Consider the following 17404-nt stretch of genomic DNA (forward strand, 5'->3'; position numbering starts at 1 on the left):
GGTGAGGTTGTAGTGCACTGATCTCTTCCGATAGTCCAGTGTGTAAGAAAAGGGATATATAACACAGCTAAGCTCCTGAGGGTTCAGTAGACAGAAGGAAAAGAGGGCAGAGTCAGCTGGAAAAGAGTGTTGGATTTGGGCTGTTTCCTTCACTTTAGTATCAAAATTAGCCTATTTCTGTGCCTAGCTGCTCTGCATATTCCCCATATTTAATGTAAATATTTATTTAAAAGATTCTGCTGAATTTCTTCAAGTTTAAAAAAGTTAAAAAGCTAAAAGCATAAGTGGGTCCTATTGAAAGACTAACCCAGCAATTTAATTCAAAGCCCCTGGGCCATAGTCTGGCTTCAGAAGCACATACCATGGGCCAATTGATTTCACCGTGAAACCTGTGCTCATACCAACAGCAGAGGATAAGACATATTTTATTTGTTACACAAATTTATTACCATGTATTATTATCAGTAATAGCCACCCAATTGCCATTAATAGGATTATAAATCTACTGGTGGACTGGAATGACAGATGCATAGGCCCCCAGCTCCTGTCTTAAGGTGTGCATTGCAGCCCTTTCTGTTCCCACTTTTACGTGTAGTATTTTTAGGACAGCAAACTTTCACTTGATTTAAAATAACACTTCTCCCATCCCCCATGCAGATATTTCACTACTAAAAATAGAGCTTTTATGGCAGACTTTTTGACTTTCCTAATGGATTCTTATTGGTAAAGTGCTGATGGGTCAGTGCAACTGTGTCTGAACTTGTACACTCAGGATTGTCAATGGTATTTTAACCTGGGATTGAGGTTGCAGGATCACTGGAGCTATACTGCAATCTAAGAGAAAATGACATATGTACGATGGTGGCAAATTCAGTCTAAATAATGCAAACAAACAAACCTCCTCACCCCACCAAAGAAAAACTCAGAGTAATACAAAAGGCTCTATATTTTGAAAATATAAATATTAACCTTTTGGGATATTGATTCATTCTGTCTGTAGATATTGATCTTTCTGAGACAGCAAATGTCCCTTTCTATAGATGGTGTAAAAAGGAAAACCACTCACTCTTAAGTTCACATTTGATTTCATTATTTACTGTAGTTCAGATATTTCGGAAACCTTTTTATTATAAAAGGTCAAAAAGATACTTAAGCACTAGAACATTTCATTATCACCTTGCAGTATTTTTCAGACTACTGTAATTTTTTACATGCTGGATTTAAGCACTAGAAGATAATCATCTCAGCAAAGGAGTTAATCTTTTCGACTAATTTCATTGTGCTCAGGGATCTGAAGACATTTTGACTGTACCATGAATTCCCAGCCACGATAACAATGTAGCAGACTTTACACTGCAATATAACGCATCCAAAGGCACATGAAAGTAAAAGATCTGCCAGGACATTTCACCATAAGGAGAAATGCAAAATATAAAAAACTAGTATGGAGAGGAGACATGTATTAACATTTTGTGCCAAAGTCACCCCTTGTGTAACTCCTTGGCTTGAGCAGAGTTAGCTCAAAGATGAATTTAACCCATATTGTCAGTATATGTCGCCTGTAAGAGAATTCCAGTTCACAGCTGGAGACACATCAGATTGATTTTAGCGGGAGTTTTACCTGGGTCAGAACTGCAAAGTTGGACCTAACGTACTATAATATTCAACTGTAATTCTCTCAAGGGTTGTGTTTAAGATCAGTTTCCATTATGTTATGCATTTGTGCTGAAAGAAGCTCAGATGATCAATTAAGCAATAAAAGTGATTTTTTTCTAGTATATGAACATTTTACAATGGAAAAAGAATACTCTTTTTGGATGACAGGCTTTCAGATTGGTCATAGCAGCCTTGCTTTATAGATTAGAAATGGCATTGCACTTCCCAATTTTTATCACCCCTGTTGTGTGCAAAAAAAGTAGTGTTAAACGGTTGTTCAAAAACAATAGCAACAAGTGCAGTGCACAAGATAGCTTAGTGGGAAATACAAATTTGTCAAACTCCTGTCAAGAAATGTAGTTCACATCAGTGGTAACCAGTTTATTCATTTTGCTGGAGTCGACAGAGTTTTCTCTAGGGTGTTTTCCCCTTTCCTGAAATAAGTTTAGTGATTTAAACTGAACTCGCCAGGGAGCTCTGCACTAGAGAAGTCTGAAGTGTTGAAGTGCTACTTGTGCTTTATTCAAGTCTCAATTTTTGCATAAGTCCTCAGCATAGTTCCTTCCCCCTCCTTATTCCCCCCATTCATCCGCAGCTGATCAAGACATAATAGAATCTGCTTCTCTTCCCCAGGAGAGCAAAGCAATGAGAAGTTGAAATTCAACCTCAGTATATTTTGAAATAAAAGGGAACTAGTCTATAAAAGTAAAAAAGTTACCATGGAGAGAGCCTACTAAAAAGGTGCCATTTTTGAGACAGCCAATCTCAGAAGAATAAAGAAAGTCAAATTTACAAGCACATTGCTGATAAAGTATTTGGTTGGGATAAATCAAGCAACACACAAGAAATTGACTTTCTAGATCATAAATACTTCTTGAAAAAAGACCATTCTTCAGAATCTATAATAGAGCCATTGGGCAAAGAGAAAATATTCCTTGCTAAAGAATATTGATTATCTTTTAATTATGCTTAAAATAGTCCCCCAGGTGTAATAAGAAGTTGATGTCCAGTGCTGTTTCCATTTGAAACATCATGGGCCAAACTCATGGATACTATAACCATACTGAAGTCAGTGGGGTTACACCAGAGATCAATTCAGTCCAGTAAACTCTCCCCATATTTTTTTAAAAAAAGATTTCACACTAGAGATAACATTTCCTTATGGAACAGGCCTGTAGTATTTTGAATGACAGAATTTTAAATTCTATAAAAAACTAGTGTCTATAAAAGACTATAAAAAACAACACTGAAAACTCTGTAGCAGGGCTGTAATTATCTATTAAATACTATGGGATGGTTTAAAAAAATTATAGAAAGATTTTAATAAAGAATAAAATCCTAAAATTTTAGACTAATTTCCATAGGTTATTTCTTAATTTTTTTTATTCTTATTGAGCATGCTTTCACAGTGGCCACTGATATTATTTTGCACCCATATTGATTAAATATATACCAGCAGCAGTCACAACGGTTCAACTTTTTTTTTTAAAATCCAGTAATTCAGGATATTTTCCCCATCAACATTTTGCAAAACAAAATATGCAAAATTCAAAGCAAAATGGTGGAGGAGGGAATGCTGGTGATATTGGGAGTCATTCTTTGTATTTTCTGGGAATGTCCCAAATTGAGACTCCTGATGTTAGAAAATTACAACAAGAGTTATCTCCAGAACATAGGCCCAGGGTTCAAATCCAAGCTGTGTGTTGATTAAACAAGTGGTTATTTTTAATATCTTACCCCCTTTTTCAGTGATGTCAGAATGCTTATCTTGTGACACCACAATCATTCTGATGCCTTATGAGCTGGTTGCCAAAGGGAGAAGATAAGGATTTCATTACATAAGCAGAAGGCGTCATGGGGTAGAGGACAGAGTGGGAAACTCCTTACTCTCATACCTTTGTGAATGAAGACTATAGTGTGTTTTTAATCCCAGCTCTGTGGGCTTGAGCAACTTTTATAACTACATTATCTCTTTCCTTGTCTGTAAATTGGGGATAACACTTGGATTTTGAGGATGTTTGCACAGTGCTTTGAAGATGTAAAGCACTGAATAAAGTAAATGCTAAGTATTATTATATCTGCACTAACTGCAAGGAAAGCACACCAAGCATTTCTTGTATAGTTGAATACTTTTCTGATATTGGAGAAATCTTCATATTTTCAAATTTGCTTCAGTGTAACTATAAAATTCCTTCACTGCATTGCTCATATCTTTGCACATGTTACAACTCCACTTGAAAAGTAATGTACTTGCTAGTCAGTCACTACATGCAGTTGTTATGGGTAGCAAAGTTCAATTATAATAATAATAATTTGATTAGAAATTACATAAGAAAGTGGCAAAAAAAAATGTAGTCTGCAAATATACCACCTGGTACTGCATTCCTGTTTTTTGTCAAAAGTTAAGCAGGGCTATACTGGGTCAGTACTTCCTTGGGACATCTCCAAGGACTGCTTGAATGTTAAAATGGAGCTGGTGTCTCAATAGATGGTACACTTCTTCCTTAGACAGTATTGAACCAATGTCTGTGTGTTGTACTAGTTGATATTGGGCTGTTAGAGGTGCCATCTTTCAGGTAACCTGTTCAAGCCACTTGGGCATAGGAGCCAATGATCTTCTACAGCATGGTATTCCTGCTAGACCTGTAGCAAATGGCTTTCCACAGCCACCATAGTATCCAAGCAGTGCTTAGATATGTCTTATATTTACCTATATTGACAAGGAGAAGAATGCAATTGAGAAAACAAGATATGTATTATAAGCTTAGAAACGGCTTGAATATTGGTTTTGGAGGGTGGCAACAACCAGAATTTGGGAGAAAGTTGCTGTTCTCCAAGGCATTACCATGATTAAATTATTAAGACAGTTACCCCATTCTCTCAGCTGTAAAAATATGTTCTTCTGCCCTTTAGCTACTGTGCTGATGAAAGATTTTCTATGCAAAACTTATGTAAAGTTTTCCATCTATGTGAAGTCTTCCCTTATGTACGTTCTTGAAGAGAATGGGGAATCCTTCTGTGCCTATGTGCAATTTGTGTGCACCAGGGTTAATTGAAGAAAATACGCACTGCAGCCAGACTGGAATTCAGCCAGCAATGCAATTGTCTCTTTGATCTGCAACTCTACAACACATCCTAGTACTGTATTTTACAATGGGCTTAATGCCTAAATGTAGTTCTGCTAAGATAACTTCTCAAGGTGAATACCTGACATTGCTTTTATGGACTGAACTGTAAAGTCCTTAACCTCACAACTTAATGAGAACAAAATTAAATACCTGATAAGATTTATCTTGTCAATAGAAGTCAAATGGGAGCACTGTTCAGTTATTTAAAATCTGTTGTTTTCTAATTTATCTATTCTTAGCTGTGTTAGTATGTCACTAACTAAACGATACATATGTGACAGAAATCTGAGAGTTTCTCGTGTTACAAACCTAATTTTTTTCTATTAAACCTTAGATAAAATAGTATGTCAAACTTGGGAAGTATCTTCATCTCAATAAGTAGCACATTTTAAGGACATAGGTCAAGAAAGTAGACAATGTTTTCACCCCTCAGCTCACAGAGAGCCGAGAAGCAACATGGGCCAGGCTCTGGCTGCAAAATTTCAATGTGAATTCTAAACCCCTTGAAAGTTCAAGAGTTTTGAGCTGAGGGGCTTTGGTTAGTTTATTCTAGGGATGGGACAGCTCTGAGATTTGAATTTGGAACCCTGCCCTGTACCACAATGAAGTGTGTGTGTTGGTTCATGCCCAATGAATAGGGCCAGCCACCACCTGAGCACCCCCTCGTGGCCAGGGTGCCTCTGCTGTGTCCGGCTTGTTTTCCCCTTCACCAGGCCTCTTGCAACAAACTCCGCAGTCTCTCTTTCAGTCACAGCCCTTCTTAGGGTCTTTTTTTTTTTTTTTAATTAAATTAATGATGTTCTCAAACAAACACAAAGACAATCTTCTACCCTGGCTTTAGCTGGGCACAGCCCCTCCTTCCTGAGCAACTGTGCCTTCCTCGGGAACCACTGCAGACCCCCATTGCAGCTTCACTCTGCAGACCGCTCATTGCAAGAGCCCCATCCCTGCAGCTTTTTACCCTGGGCCCACCTGGTTCAGCCTAAGTGTGACTTGTCTTGTAATTAGGATTGTTTTAGCCCCAGGCTCTCCAACCCACAAGCAAGCCACCCTTTTGCACCATAGTATAGGAAAACCCTGGTGATTCTGCAGTGTTACCAAAGCTATACAAAGGATAACAATCATCTCTATACCTCCATGCAGTAAAAACACAGCACTCCAGTACTATATCAACAATACCACAAGAAGCTCAAATAAAGGCTACATAGAAATAACCCTTATTTTCAATTCAAACATTGATCATAAAAGTGGATCTTGTCCATTACCATCTTAACTGTGTTCCTTAAGCACCTTGCCATTCATTATTAGTAAACAGAAGGTTAGCAACATACAGCACAACAAATGTACAGAGACATAGTATGGTATTCTACAGATACACGTTATCTCACAGCATCTACCAATTTGCTGTATTTCCAAACCAGTAGATAATTCAGAGGTTAGTTCAAAGAATGTTTTAATCCTTATTCTGAACTCTATGCCAAATCCAATTTCATGTTTATAGTCAATGCTTCCCCTCCTGCTTTTGAATCAAAATGCGTAGTGCTATTTTCCATTTTTATACAGAACTTTCTGTGGCCAGTAAAGGAATACTGGCTTCATTCAAACAGTTTATAATGTTTGCCCGTTATCCTAATTTTGCCCAGTAGTTTGAATGCTACAGAAGCTGAAATATCATTTTGATGTGGATTCCTTTAAAAAACATACTAATGCCTTAATGCTGGATTTCCAGGAGGACTCCCTTTTGCCAGCAGTTGTTCAGTATTTGCAGTAACCACTGGCATCAAGGGACGGAAGAGGTAGCATTTGTATTATGTCATGCAAGAGAATTAGTCTCCCTTTAATTCATTAGTAAATTGTGTTTGATAATCCAATTTAATGGTCAGTGTACAAATTAGATTTCCCATACATAAGCTGTTTCAGAGAACCTACCAATATTTTTATTTTAAATGAGCAAATTTCCTTATTTGAACTGGGAGAAATCCTCTGTCTGTTCAGCGTTCTGACTGTTTTGGGAAACAACAATGGCAATGCTGCTATTTGTGTAGGATAATGAAAGGTGTGTCCTTTACTTGAAACCATTACAATCTCCATGACCCCTAGAATTAAATCTAGAGAAATCCAAGGACACGGGCATATTCGACTAAATCCAGAGAGAGCGCTTAGTTTTCTAATACAGATGAGCCGAACCTGCAGAGTTTGCTTCAACATGCAAAGTTGACCATGTTTTTTGATCCAATTTTTGATTCAACCTCTTATAAAGACTGAGGTTAATTGCATAGATCTGGAGCTGAACTTCCCCACAGTCCTGAAGTGTTCTGTGGTTTTGATTTGGGACTTTCTCTAGCATTAAAGCAAACTTCAGTTCTTCTGACTTTTTAAAGTATTTTGTGTAATGTACATAATGCATTGGACTAAATAAATTAATGTTGCATGTTTTTATGAATCTAGAGAAATGATATTTTACATCAACATGATACATATTTAGTGCCTTTCATCAGGAAGGATCCCAGATACTTGAAGTCAAACTGATATGCCAGTGATGCAGCACCAACATTTACCCTGGAAGTCCACCATACTCTCCATGGCTTCAGGAGGCACTCCTGCAGTCTGCTGCTTAGAGCCTCCTGTGCCTCCCTGTTTCCCTCCAGCTGATTGCAGTTTCCTCCCTTTTAAAGGCCTTCTCCCTATCATACAAGATTGACAGGATCAGAAGGGAAGGGCCAGCCCTACCACCATGGCCTCTCTGGCACCTTCCTCATCTGTGTGGGCTTTATACATCCCATCACAGCCTGTTTCATAACTTTTGAATGCTTGGGGTTGGCACTGCTGTGTACATTAACAGGGCAGTGCAGAGATGCTTGTTCAACTCATTCTGTACTTCTTCTGTGTATTGATGGAAGGCTTCTTTAGACTGCATGATTAAATAAGGTATTGCTTCTAAATGTAACTTTTCATAAATATATGCTGGCATTTTTGTTTTATGCAGAAGGTCAGGGGAACAGTCAGGAAAAGTTAACCTTTTATGATCCAAGATGCAAAAAGAAGCAACTCCCACGGTGTCATCAGAGGAGTAAGACGGGCTATAGGATGTCCAAAATACAACAAATATGTCTGAAATCAAGAAGCTCCCATTGCTTCATAGTATCGAGCTGCTTGTAGTGATATCAAACAGTGAGCTTGCTAAAATTATGCTAATAGTTAAACAATTCACATTTTCTGGAATGTCCTTTTTGTCTAAAATCAGACGAAGTGGAAAGAAAGTGGAACTCTAGTCAATGAATCAAATGAATCAGGAAGGGCCAACCATAAGGACTGATTCCCCTCAGGAAGCTGCACACATTACAGAGCTCCTTGGCTGTATATCTAGTGCAGGTTAAATGAATTGTTCCCATTAGTGAGCTGATAGGACAGCTCCTTTAAATGAAGGAGACTCTGTGCTTTGAATGTCACTGCAAGGAAAAGGTACAGGGCTTATAGAGAGGGTGTCTGTCGCTTGTGGCAATATTTTACTGTCATAATTAAAACTATATAAAATGATGGCTTATAGTAAGACTTACAGTTAGGATAAAATATATAATAAGAAGGCCTCTGTCAGCTTTTAAGAGATGTACGATTTCTTTATGGTTTGTAGCTTATCTTAAGAACAATAGTGGAGGGGTGTGTGTGGATTTATAGAATGCTGTACATTAAACTGAATTCGCTCCCCATAATTGTGTTGCACTGTAAGACTATTTTTAAATCCTCACTTCACGGTTTGCTCAGTCAATTGTGTAATTACTAGTCATTAAAACAAAACTAATTCAAAGTTTTCCTATGAAGCCTCCTGCTGGATCTATGTTCTTTTTTTAGATACAATTCTAAATTGTATTTTACTTTTAATACACTAGGTACAAATAGGGAAAATAAGTTTAGGTCAGCTGTATAGAAATATACACTACGCTGATGGTTGCCATATAAAAATGTAGAGATTTTTTTAATATGTTTTGTCTGTCTGTTTTTTCTTATCTATTTCATTACTTATTTATGGAAGAAAAAGAAAACACTTAAAGGTCTGAAAGACCCTCCTTGAGATAAGGCAAGTCCAAGAAAACAAGTGCCGGACACCAGAAACTGCCTTAAAATTGGGGCTTAGCTCATCAGTTTTCCCAATTAGTTAGACCAGCAGTCTCCATAAAAGGGGAACCAAAGAGTTTAATCCACTCCAGAGGAGCTCTACAGGAGTAAAGCTTGACTCAGTAACTCAAGGGGACATAACTGACCTTAAGTTAACTAGGAGTTAAATCAGTTAAGATCTAGCAAAAATCGCTTTTTTCAAAAATCAGGGTTTCACTGCAATGAAGAAGTGTGAAATGTTGCTTTCATGATCAATACAAGCAGAAGATTTTCTGTGCAGGATCTGACCAGTGTTGAAGTTTCTCCTGCCACTGGCAGTGGCCGATAGCTGATGCTTTATGGGAAGAGTTTTAAAAAAATGTAGCTGGCCAGTTGTCCAGTGTTATATACTGGGGAGAACATTGTGTGCCAACTCTTCTGGTAAATAAAGGGTGTTGTGCATCAGTGTAAACTGTTTTGGTTATCCCTAAGTGCATGTGTGTAATAATTGCATTATCCTAGTACCAAACATTTAAGGTTTGATAGTGACATTTATCTCTAGAGTCAGACTTTTGCCCTCTGGAATTTTGGCTCCTGAGGTGGGACAGTAAGAATTTATGAGGTGGGAATGTTGAGAGCAAATATCAGCAAATGTTCTCGCAGGGTTAGGGTTTCAAAAAGTGAGAGAATAGCCTTTGTAATGACAATGACATTTGTTCTTTTTTTATGCGTATTTGGGGTTTGTGGAGGAACAATAATAGTTTTATTAGCTTTTTCAGAGGTGAAGTCACTTAGAGGTTGTAGGTGCTCAGCCTTTATGAAAAATGAAGTTATTAAATGATGTGCCCAGATCACATAGCAAGTCAGTATCAGAACCAGGAGTGACTTGACTGGGAGTCAGATGGTGTTGCCAGGTGCTTAACACTTGCTTAAATCAGGCCATTAACCTCACCATAAAATGGGGATGATACTCAAACTACTTTTTAAATACTCAGTATTTTTCCATCTGTAGGTCTCATACTATCCCCATTTTACATATGGGGAAGCTGAGGAACAGAGTTTAAGCAATATGTTTGGAGAACCTTGTCTGGGCACAAGGGTGATCTGTATTCCAAATATAGTTGGAATTTTAATAACCACAACAGATCTCCGTTGATAGAAACAAGGCAGGGTGTCGACAGAACTGGCTATAGATATGGGAGACTGGAGTAGAGCAAGCAGGGGCCCTAGATACATGGCTCCCTCCATGCCTTTGGCCCTGCCCTTATATTGTGACGTTGACCACACCCTAGGGTAGTTGTGGCAGGGTGTCTTCCTCTGTTGCAAGGGAGGCATGGACAGTAGCATGGAACTCCCTTCTTTCCCCACCAGGATTGGCAGCAGGAGTCCCTTCTCCTCTTCTGGAGTGGCAGGGACAGAAGGATGGGGGATCCCAGTCCTTACCTCAATTGCTGGGCTCTCTCTGCTTGGGTGGGAATTGTTCCAGGTTGTCTGTTGACATCACTGCAAGGATTACACTTGGTTCACATTTCCAAGCTGTTCTCCCTAACTCTGCGGGTTAGAAACTTGCTTTGAAATAAATAAAGTCAAAAGTGAATTAAGCACTTAGGAGTCTGTGTCTCACTGGATCTTTAGTTCCTAAGTGACATTTGAAAATGGGACTTAAAATTCCTGCATCACTTAGCCTCTTCTGAAAAGGTTACCCAAAGTGCCCAGGCCTTCATCCAGTCCTCAGAAGAGTATGCAGCATTTCCAGTTCAACCAGGGAGTCAAAGTCCTAGATCCTCAGTGGTATTTAGGCATCTAGCTCCATTTGAAATTGAATAGGAGTTAGGCACCTAAGTACCTTTGAGGATCTGAGCCCAAGAGACATTGAGTGCTCCCCCTGTACACCATTCCTTTACAATAAAAAGGCATGAGCTCGCCCTAAATAGAAAAGCTTTGTTTTTGCCATGGTGAGCTGCTGTTCTATCAGTAACAGCTAGACGTCCCCTTTTCTGTATGAGCAAGCTTTAGGAAAGCGAAATCCTTACAAAATATTTTCATGCTCATAATTTCTAAAGTGATTTTTTTTAAAAAGCTTTTATGTAATTATAGAATGCTTGATTGTTCTTATATTCCTGATGGTTTGATGTCTAGTGTATGTTGTCCTTGCAACCCTAGCACATAATTTATTTCTCTTTTGAGTGAACTGTAAGCATTAGTGTCCATTAACAATTTTTGAAACAAAAGTACTTGGAGCACTTTCAGTAATATGTACTGATTATCATTAACTGCTCTTTTGTCCTGGACAAGGACATTGTTTTGTAACATAATTTTGTTTGGTCAGACCTGCTCAGCCTGCATTTACAATACATGTGTGCATTTTACTTTTACCTTGACCATCATAAAAACAGTGCCAAGAAAGATTGTGTGACTTCTTTGAGCCAGGGAGCCCTATGTACTTTATATAACCCATTGTTAAACGTTCTAAAGGAATGTATTCCTGTCTGAGTACATTCCAGTCTATTATTCTGCTTTGCTAGGTTCTCTGCAAGCACCCAAGTGTTATGTATAATCTACCACCTTAATTGCAAGCTTCTAACAATGATAAAGTAAAAGAGAAGTGGAGTGATGGATAGAAACACAGTAGGATCCGGAAGATTGTAATACATTTTCTTTTTGATTTTACACAATACATCAGGCGGGAAGCCTAGAGTTAAAAAGTTTTAATGTTTTTAATTCCATAATGACAGGTTTATAATGTGCCATAAAAACACTAAGTTCCAGAATTTCCCAAAGTTACAATGCTGACTTCCTGATTTTTTGTAACCATGCCATGGATAAACAACTAATGTTGGCTCAAAGATATGAGCTCGTATTATAAAGTCAGTTTAAAGTAATATTAAATAAAGAAAATGAAACATTATCCTGATTGAAGCATTCTGAAGCTCAGTTACATGGTCTGCCATTGATGCCAGGCCTTTCTAAAGACAAATTTTTTGGAACAGTTTTCTCAGAGGTTTAAGAAAACTATATGTAACTACTGCACTCAAGCAAATATTCCCTTGGATGTTTTAGAGAATAATGAATTCTGCCAGATGGGACTTTTTACTTATCATTCTGTACATCAAAGTACAGAAGTTTTCCCCTTGAAATATGGAAAGTTGACAATTGTACAATAGAAGTAATGATCCGAGTTCACAGATTAAGCAATGTTTCATTATGCTTCTTTAGACATTATTTGGGTGGGCAACTCCAAGAAATAGTTTATGATGTATAAAGTGTTTGGGGTTTTTTTATTCTCAAAAGACATTTTTATCTCTGTTTGAAGTTGGCTAGTGAAGGTCATATGGCTAACTGCTTGCAAAATGATATCCTATCCTTGTTGCTAGGTATTCTTCCACAAGTTCATTCCATACAGAAACCTGTTTTTGTAAATATCACCCATAATGGCAAATGATGTGTATATAGTGGGAATGGAAAAACGAGTGTCATATAAACTCTTTTCACTTAAAACAAAATGAAATTGCTTGTTGCCACATAGAGAATTGCATAGCAACTTGACTAGGATTTGGCATTGATTGGGAATGTCCAGTCACACTGCTGAAGTGATAAACACTGTGATAAGGTAATATTGAAACTTTCACTCACTGATAAGCATGTCAATGATGTACTGTGGTATTTTCGTGACATTTCCTTTGCTTTACTTTGAAGTCTGGCCAGTTGAAATCAGGAAATCTTTCTGTATTAGCAACACTGAAGCTGTTTGTTTTTGTTTTAAAATTAGAATGAAAAATTGGCAGTTTAAGACAGTGATAATCACTTTAAGTTGTCACACATTACTTCAGAAAATCACATTGAAAATGAACCCATGTATGTAAAGTGTAACATACTGTAATCTGATTTAAAAATCTGAGTTTTTCTTAAATAACATTTTTAACTGGGGTCAAAGGATTGTGTATATCCCCACTTGTTTACAAAAATAACACCTGGTGCTTTATTTTAGACACATCTTGGAGTTTGGTCCTATGCTGAGTTGTGGATCATCCATGCCATATGCATTTTTCCATTGTATTCCATTTTCCATTCCATTGTACAAATTTAGGGTCCAATCCTGCAAATATTTAGGCCCACAAGTAATCCCATTAAACTTAATGGGATGAATCAGTGAGTAAAGTTGATTATATGCATTAGACTTTGCAGAGTTAGATCCTGAAGTGATCCCATTGATTTCAGTGGAATTGACTGCTTCTGTAAAACTAGTGAGATATGGCCCATAGAATAGAAATAGAAATCTGGACATTAATAGAGTTAGCATTGGCGGTGAATGATGTAAAATTAATGACAGTGCCTAGTTTATGCCTCATATCGACAGATTCTTCAGAGTTATTTGTACATTTCCCTTCATAACACACTTTTAATTGTCTATTTCTAGGAGATTATTATACTTAGGTGGTTAGAATCATTATGCCTTTGTTTTCCTGTCATAATACTAGACAAGATATGCTACAATGACCTAGAAATGCACGGCATATTTATTGTTAAAGCACTGGTTATAATGTATCCTATCTTATTAACTGGTTGGATGTCCCAGTACCTTTGCTGTTCAACATTTCTCCATGTGTAATTATTTATGTGGGAGGAATCTTTACATTTACAAATTTAAAAAATTTTTATTTAAAAATATAATTAAGATTCCTAGTTAATTTTAATCTAATCCTGTTGAAATCAATGGCAAAACTCACATTGATTTCATTTGGACCAAAATTGGTTTCAGTAAAGGCTCAATTAAAATTAATACCTTTGGTTTATACACAGCTAATGCCAGTGTAATGCTGCGGAAGACACCATCATTGACTGCAATCAAGATGATGTATGTTTTTAAACAGATCTAAAAATGTGTGTGTAAAAGATCTTAAGCCTTATTGGCTGCTAATCGGTAATTATTACAGATACATTTGATTAGATAAATATACCACACTTGTTTAAAAATTTTAAGTAGAAAGATATAAACATTGATATTTCCATCAGTGCTTCATGCATCAGGAGAAAGTAGTCCCTTGGTCAGCAAATACAGCTAAGTCTGTTTTGTGCGGTGGCAAACCCTATTGTGATGAGGCTGTGAGTAATCAGAAGTGACAGCATAAGCACTTTCTGTTCAAAGTGATTTTACCGAAAGCATTATTTTCTGAGAAGAGTACACATATGGCTCTCATAATGCTGAAAGAGCACTGATGTATCAATTTATTAGCACTAGAGTTCTGAGAGAGAGTTGCAAATCGTGTTCAAATTAAAGACTCTTTTTTTCCTCTGCATTTGTGATGCAGTAGAATACCCCTAAGATTGTAGGGGCTAGTCAAATAGGCTATGGCAGAGATGAGGGTTTCTATCAAGGAAATGTTAGGCAAGTTCATAGTGATGACTTCTGCAAGGAGCTGTGTGTGCTATTCTGTAGATCAACCAAGAAAATGGAAAATAACAAAGACTTTCTCTCTTGGGGGAAAAATGTGTGTTCTTGATGAGGGCTATAATTTCAAATTCAAGTAAGTAAGGCCTTTAAAAAGATCCAGATATAGAAGTGGGTGCTGCAAAGTATCTACAGATGTATGTAATATGATTTAGATGGTTTGGCCAAAATCAAATTGGGTGCCTTGGCCCCCTCCTCTTTTCTCATACACACTCATAGCCTCAAGTAGCATCTCTATGCTGATGACACATCAATGTGCCTTTCCTTTCCTGACTGGTCTCCGTCCTTCCAATCCCTGTCTGGTATCTTCTCCAAGATGTCCTGACTTCTGCAACCTCCTTCTCTCTGGCCTTTCTGAAAAACGTTGCCCACACTGATCATTTTAAGATGTACCTGTTAACAATATTTTGGTTCACGCTGACTGTGTCATCCCATTCTTTGAATCCTTCCACTTTTATCAAATGAATTGTGTTCGAGTTTCTTCACTCCACCTTCAAGAACTTTCCCAGCTGTGCTCCTCTCTACTTTTCTGCTTATCTCAATATGTTGCTCCCACTTCCCCCTCCTCAATTATGAAAATCAGTGGTGGATCCCTCAGCACTTTTTTCCATTCTGTCCCTTATGTATGGAGCACCCCCCAGCTTTACTCTCTCCTCCTTCACACCCACTTCTGGTGCGGTGCCTGCATGTTATCAGCCATGCCAATGATGGTGAAGTTGTGACACAGTTAAGGAAAGATGACTTTTATTTATTAAATATAAAGCTGTAGGATTACTTTGAACCTTATAAGTAGGTTTTGCAGAATTCAATTATTTTTTATAATTTTAACAGATGATTTTGATGGTTATTTTTAAGCATTTCCCCCCGATTTGTATTTATTTAAATTTTCATGGTTGTGGAAAATTATGGGAGGGAGGCAAACAATAATTATGCAATGACAGTAGACGTTGAGATTCAAAAAGTTATAGCTTGATAGATGCTAAAACAAATTGTCAACATCCTTGTGACAGATAATGTAACTGCATGCAGTATATTTGGGGGAACATGCTGTATGACAGGGGTCGGCAACGTTCAGCACGCGGCTCGCCAGGGAAAGCACCCTGGCGGGCCGGGCCAGTTTATTTACCTGCTGACACGGCAGCTTCGGCCGATCGCGGCCCCCACTCGCCGCGGTTCGCCGTCCCGGGCCAATGGGGGTGGCAAGAAGCGGCGCGGGCCGAGGGATGTGCTGGCCGCGGCTTCCCGACCCCTGCTGTATTACATTTGTGAATCACTGTGGGCCACAGCTTCTCCAGGAACTAAAAACAGGGCCCAGAGACTGACTGGGAACTCCTGCAATGGACCAGAGAGTGGGGGCATAGTAGTGTAACTACCCTGAAACTGTGACTATCACATGTCAAAATATATAAAGTAAATATCCTTAAATCAAACTCTAATAAGTTCTCAAGCTGCATTTTTCTTACTTAGCCCATCTGTAAATTTCAGTTATCATCGAGGGAAATATTTTTTCATATGTTTGTGTGTGTACGGTGTAATCTACATTTAGCAATAAAAATCTAATCTTTTCAAGTCTGCCTATAGCTGTGCAAAAGCTACCTAAGTAATCATATGACCTTATTATTGTTACTCTTGCCTTTCTTCTCAACTTCAAGTCTGTTGTTTGCCATGCTTGTTGCTCAAGGTCTTTGGGGGCAAGGACCGTGCTTCTTATGAGTTTTGTCCAGTAGCTAGGATGTTCAGGGCTTTGTCCTGACAGGGATATTTGTGTGTTGCCACACTAGAAATAAATAATCAAGTTTAGGCACCTGAATAGATGCTGATCACTGAGAACTCCCATTGGCTGCAGTGTTCAGCACTTCTGAGTTAGGTCTCGTCATCAGTTTTGCCAACTTCTGTGATATTTGTTGTTAAAGTCTGGAGTCAGGTTATTGTGAGAATCTCAGCTTTCCTTTAAATTAGTTTCGACCCATTGTGGTTATGGAGAAAATCTTGGAAATGTGAAACCTAAAGGCTGAAAAACCATAAGGTAATTTAAAACTCATATTTTTTTTAAATGCTCGTGATTTTAAGCCAATCTTGTGATTTATTTTTTTTTAGGAGGCCTTAGGGTGACCAGATGCCCCGATTTTATAGGGACAGTCCTGATTTTTGGGTCTTTTTCTTATATAGACTCCTATTACCCCTCACCCCACCCAACCCCACCCCCCGTCCCGATTTTTCACACTTGCTTCTGGTCACCTTAGGAGGCCTGTGCCTCATGATTCTTGAATGCTTGGGGTTGGCAATATTGATTTAATTGTGTGTCAAAATAGGGACACTTCGAAAATGTCGTCTTTAGAGGTCAAGTATAAATTTACAAACAACATCATCTGGTTTTTTTGTGGATTTTTAGAATCCACTTTGTCCCGCTGAGAAGTTCCATAACAAAGTAATAGGGGTAAAATAAAAGCTTACTCTTTCTGTATAAATTTGTTTGGGGGTCAAGGAGATACAGAACTGCCTTACTTTCATACATTGCAAGCAAAGCCAATCCAAGATTTCATTACAGGTCTTAATCATGAACTAAATATTTCAAATACTTGTATTACTTCCAGTAGCCTCTTTCCCCTCTCACAGAATGCCCCCAAAGGAGAGTGAAGCTTAAATAATGAGAGCTCAGAGTATAGCACCAGTTATCTACTAAAGTGGAGACAACATTGTTTATATTCAAGCATGAATTCCGATGACATTTAACAGAGTTAATGTTATCTTTATTTGGTATTATGTATCTTGCCTAGTTCCATTTGTTTTGTTGCATTTTTTAAAATGTCTCAAATTTCACTGGAGCTGGACCATCCCTGCTGACTATCACCACAAGCCTCTTTGGCATAAAAACATCTTTATTACTTCAACAATATATTTAACAGGTTATATCTATTTTGCTTCCAGCTTAGAATAGCAGCCAATAATGCCCATATTCATAAAGCTGTTTATTTGGTTTTAATGAGCATGATCTGCAGCTTGCAGTGAAAAGACAAGTTGAACTTAATGACTATAGCAAATGAATTGCTGTCTTGTTCATATCTTTTCTGTCCAGGTA

The 17404-nt window shown here is 37.9% G+C and overlaps 1 protein-coding gene across 1 annotated transcript in view; it reads left to right on the top strand.

Moving 5' to 3' along the window:
• Window positions 1-17404, top strand: part of RORA (RAR related orphan receptor A) — a 541310-nt gene that overhangs the window by 376135 nt on the left and 147771 nt on the right. The gene's annotated exons all lie outside the window — the stretch shown is intronic.

This window comes from Emys orbicularis, chromosome 10 (assembly GCF_028017835.1).
Source record: "Emys orbicularis isolate rEmyOrb1 chromosome 10, rEmyOrb1.hap1, whole genome shotgun sequence".
Lineage (NCBI taxonomy): Eukaryota > Metazoa > Chordata > Testudines > Emydidae > Emys > Emys orbicularis.